Below are 5,380 nucleotides of genomic sequence, written 5' to 3' on the forward strand. Positions count from 1 at the left end.
AATCTGCACTTAAGAGCATCCCCTAATTGTGCGTGTTTGTTTGTGTGTGTGTATTATATAAATGGAAAAGTTAGGAATTAGCCCAGGTCAAGTCTTTTTATTGGCAATGCAAGACATTTTTATTTAGACTAGTATGTAAAGCAACACTGCAAAATGATCCGCTTTGATATAACGAAGCGTAAGGTACAAAGGTGTACATTCTACATCACATTGCGCAACATTGTAGCGACTCTTTTTGCCGTTCGGATGTTCTGAGTATACACTGCGCACATCCTGCTTGTATGCAGAATGCCAACCAGGAATCACGCTGAATCACAATATTTTGTCGGGTCCGGGCTTTTTGAACAATGTTTCACACTGTATACCTATTTACTTATGATTAAAAGAAATCATAGAAAAAATAACTTATTTCTTGATCACCCTTTCATTCAAAAGCAGTTTACTAACCCTTGAATTACTATTTTTGTAAGTTGTTGTTTGTTTTGTTTTTGTTTTTTTACCAGCGGATGGGGGGGGGGGGGGGGCACCACCTCCCCCTCCCCCCCTCCGTAGTTACGCCACTGCTTTTGGGTGAAACAATTGGACAGATTTCTAACAAAAATGCAAGAAAATCTTTTCATCGCGGGAATTATGATTATGTGGGGTGGGGCAAATGGTGAGCTTGCCTTCCAATATTTTTATGGGGGCAACATTTTTGTTTTCTTTCAAAAGCAAGAAAATCTTCTCATTTCGGGAATTATTATTTAGGGGGAGGGGCAAAATTGAAATATGCTTGCCCCTCCATCTTTTTTTTTTTTTTAATGAGGCTAAGGCTCGCTCTTGGGCTGGCAATATGGATTGGTCGGAAGTAACGTACATAGACCCTATACATACTTGTAAGTATAGCACACGTACATGCAAACGTGTACGTGCTCCGTATGGTACGGATGTACAGTACGGTCGATAAATAGTAAACACTGTATAGAATACTAGTAGATAAATTATGTATAAAATCAGTGCTGCAAGAACCAGGGGTGCGAAGTGTTATTGCCCACGGGTTTTTTTTTTTGTTTTTTTTGTTTTGTTTTGTTTTTTTGTTCCTGGTGCAAAATAAAAAAAAAAATAGAAAAGAATAATTATTTAGCGTCCGGCGTTGAGGTCGCTCGCTGACTGAAGTTTTGTTGTTGTTGTTGTTGTTGTTGTTGTTGTTGTTGTTTTTTTTTTTTAAGGATCTGAAGGGGGGTGCGTTCGCACCCAACGCACCCCCCCCCCCCCCCCCCGGTGACGCCCATGTAACGTTGAAGCCATTTTAGAGATTTGTACATTTCCTAACGAGACGTTTGTGCATTTCCCAGCTCCACAGACCACAGGCACACGTTAAAGTAGGATGGTAAGTTTTATCAGGGCGGTGGAAGAGAAACCCACCTCCCTGGTTTATCAAGCACATGCATTCACACAAACATGCTCGACCTTATGCACAGAGGTACATTGGCGAAGACCTAACATGAAAATGTAACATGATATAATGATGACTTGTTCGAGCATGTTAAACCAGTAAGATGAATAAATTAGTGGAAATCGATAAGAACATAATCAAGCTTTTATGTTAATGGGAAATATTCAGTCTATCTCGGGTAATTTGTATACATATGCCATTGGATAGGATAGCACCAAAATCGCATTTCTTTAAAGGGCGGGTCTTTTAGGATGAACATTGGGGCTACAAAGACTCTATACAGGTCCACTAACACGATTTCGACATTTTTAGATTTTAAAAAGTAACCAGTAGTCAGAAATCGCTCTAAAACCACCCAAATGTGGGAACGCCCCCTAAAATTGTCCGCTGATTGGCTAGAGCGATTTGACGTACCAACAGGAAGCCCCCCGCGAAGGCAAGAAGTTCTCACCATTGCCCTAGCGTGTCAATGATAGATAGATTTTCTACTTTTGAATCACAAAATACACAATTTTTGCAAGTAGCACATCCCAAGAAAGGATTTAAATTTGTTGTTTATATATTCCAGAAGCGACTTAATGGCGACTCGGACATTTTTCGAGTATTTTACCTATAATAATTTGTCATTTCGGATCATGTTTACATTTTGGGAAAAACTAAACATTTCCTTCAAGAAACAAGACAAGTAGGCGTGTGTGACAGCCTCTTAACTGCTGAATGTACATTGCAACTGGTGAGTGCGTGTGCAGGTCGTAACGACATATTGTTACGGGAGACTGGTTAACAGTCTAAATTTATATCGATATCTCGATCCAAAAGGTAGGTAGATGTTAGAATGTTATATCGATCGTGAGTATCTTATAGCGCTAGTTATAGCGCTCGCCTCAGCTCAGCTCTAGCTAGCAGCTCTAGCTGTCGCTGACCTGTGTAGCTTACTAGTTCTAAGATACGTGTGAATAAATGATGGATTCAGACGACGAGATCGAGTCGCCCATTTCATGCCCCGCTACCGTTTCGAGTGAGTCAGGGAGGGAGTCAGAGTCGGATGTCGAGCGAGATGGTGAGGACGAAGATCCCCGATCAAGCAGGAGAAGCAGCTGTTGGCGTTGGTCGGCCTCAACAGCGATTGGGTTTACTCCCGTATAGCATGAACCAGACGCTGCACCTCCCGCCCCCGGAGTAGTCGGCGGTGAGGAAGCTCAGGGGACGGGGTGATGACAACGAGCCCGCAAGATTGGGGAATAACAATTGGTAATTATCTACTTGAGAGTCTATATTATTCTATATAACCTTAGTAACTCACTTATTTTAGTAGTATATCTATAGGCCAGAAAAAAAGTATAAGTCACAAATGTTGGAAGTACAAAACTGCTGCTTGTAAGTTGTAATAATACTCTAGACTCTCTACAACGTACAAGTTTTTACCAATGCCACAGTTAGTTACTGCTTATTGACTTACTGCTACGTATTTGGAATGTGTGGACAAGACAGTAAAGTCACTAAAGACTAAAGTACTGAAGAGGCTGGTGTAGATCATGTAGATGTAAATCTCTGTGGCAATAGTTGGCATGTTGAACTTGAAGGATTGGTCTCAATTTATCATTGTGTGGCAGCTCAGTACTACGTGTACATGACTAAAACTAATTAAGTTACACAACAAGTAAACCTGAATTTACCTGTATTTCTTTCTTCAGGTGCCAATGTGGGAACTGTGTGCCAATGCCTACAACACGGGAGTCATTGTGCTGTCACAAGGCTGACCCGGTCTTAGAGGAGGTCGAGCAGTACAACGACCGGCTGACATGCAGATGCTCAAATAAACTGTATAACAGCTAGCACACCCAGGATTTTCCACCGTTTGCCTTGGTGAATGGGTGTTGGAAGCTGCTTATCACCAATATGCTCAACAGTATGGAGAAGGTGCCAGAACGGATGCCACAGATAATGAGTGAGATTGTTTGTCAAATTTTTCAATTTTTCTTCTGAAATAATGCAAATTTGCCATTTTATATATATTCCCTTGACAATATGCTGTTTATACTGCCAATTTGCATTTGCACCCATCAAAAGAATGCAATATCTAATTCACCATGTGTGATTTCAGTCCTGCACTCCAGTAATTTATTCAAATATATTGGACCTGTCTTCGTAGATAATGCAAAAGTACATGTAGCCTTGTAGGATATATTTGTATAATTTTTTCATTTTTTATTTCTTGAGTGCATAGGGACATTATCACTTTGTGTTATGCGCTGTATAAGCACTGTCAATTATTACACTATTATTATTATTATTATTATTATTATTATTATTATTTCATGCTGCCATTATACAGTTGTACCAGGTACCCAAAATAATGACTACCATACTCCATGGGTCCCATTCACATTGTCTAATTTAAATCCTATTCTCAAGATAAATTTCTAGATGAACACATGATGTCATATAAAAGGATTATCAAACTTTACTCCTTTTGCATTCCATTTCATTTCACTTTTGTTTCTATATCAGGTGATCAAGACATGTTGCATACACCGGCAACTGGTGAGATGATGCTGGAAATTTGTGGGCCAAAATGTGAGAGTCCTACTGCCATCGTCTGCTGTGAGGAAAATGTGATAAACTTATCCATCAGAAAGAGTGACACGTTTTCATTTTGCATAGGCTGTAATAAGACTATATGCAGCACTGATATTGGGTGTAGAATGTGACTTGTCACATTGCGATCTGCTTAACGGGAACGTGGTTGTAGAAATGCATCAGATAAGTTTGTACATTGCGAAAGTCACATGCATACTTTGTCAGACACCTTGTCCATTATGTCGTCATACTGATGATATGCAGCTTCCAACACCCACTCATCAAGGCACACAGCTGGGAAACATGCTGTTGGACTTCAGCCTCTCTGTACAAATGATCATGTATTATTTTGTTGTAATTTATTGATGCATGTTCAGTGGAACCTCAATATTATAAGCACTGATATGACAAACTGTAGTAATAACAAGATCTTAATATATATGGGGGTGATATCTCTGGTCCCATTGACCTCATTATAACAAGGTTCGACTGCATGTCAAATGCACTCTTGTCTCAATTCTTACTCTTGCTATGCTCTCCCTCTCTCTTTTGTAATGTAGACCTACTGCATGTTTTAGCAATTGGAAAATCACACTTTCACAACCATACATTGATACAAGTGAAGATAATTTTGATTGTTTAGAATTGACACGTTGAACAGCTATGTTGTCAGTCATGGTCAGAAGAAATAGATAATGATCTGATACAATTAAGATGCTGTGGCCTTTCCGGCAATAGCTTCACAGCCTCTATTTAGAGAACAGGACCAAGTCTAGTTACAAACTCATTGAACTGGAATGTAACTGGCTCATATAGTAATGTTCTGTCGTGAACCAGTATACATTTGTCAAACATTCCTTCCAGCTGATTACACTAATTATATTTTGTGAGCAAATGGAAAAAAAAAAGTGTGTTGTGTTTTCTATACATACATTTGTAGTTGTAGTAATACAGTACATGTACCAGTAGTGTAAATTTATCCTTATATACAAAAAGAAATAGATTAGCTTCATACAGACCCATGAAAATGCAAAAACATACACATATACACACACCCTCAGTACACTCATGCATACCCAGGCCTGGCATATCAGATACAAACATGCACAAACACACACCAACATCAGACACACATAGGACTAATATATCATTGATATCTTTGCCCTATGTTTGTCTGATGCCCCCTTCATGGAATGGATATCCCCTCATAGATATGCACATACAATGTATTTGCGTAAGATTTCTCTGAAATTGTACATCTGGCTGTATGTAATTTGCATATTGGTGGGATGTTCCAATGATGCCTGATTGAAAGTATTTGTGGGTATGTATGTAGTATGGCAAAAGGTGTGTGTGTGTGTGTGT

The 5,380-nt window shown here is 39.3% G+C and overlaps 1 pseudogene; it reads left to right on the forward strand.

Moving 5' to 3' along the window:
* Window positions 1–2,395: 2,395 nt before the first annotated feature.
* LOC140241061 (uncharacterized) lies at window positions 2,396–4,885 on the forward strand (annotated as a pseudogene).
* The last annotated feature ends 495 nt before the right edge of the window (window positions 4,886–5,380 follow it).

The sequence above is a fragment of the Diadema setosum genome, chromosome 17, assembly GCF_964275005.1.
Source record: "Diadema setosum chromosome 17, eeDiaSeto1, whole genome shotgun sequence".
Taxonomy (NCBI): domain Eukaryota; kingdom Metazoa; phylum Echinodermata; class Echinoidea; order Diadematoida; family Diadematidae; genus Diadema; species Diadema setosum.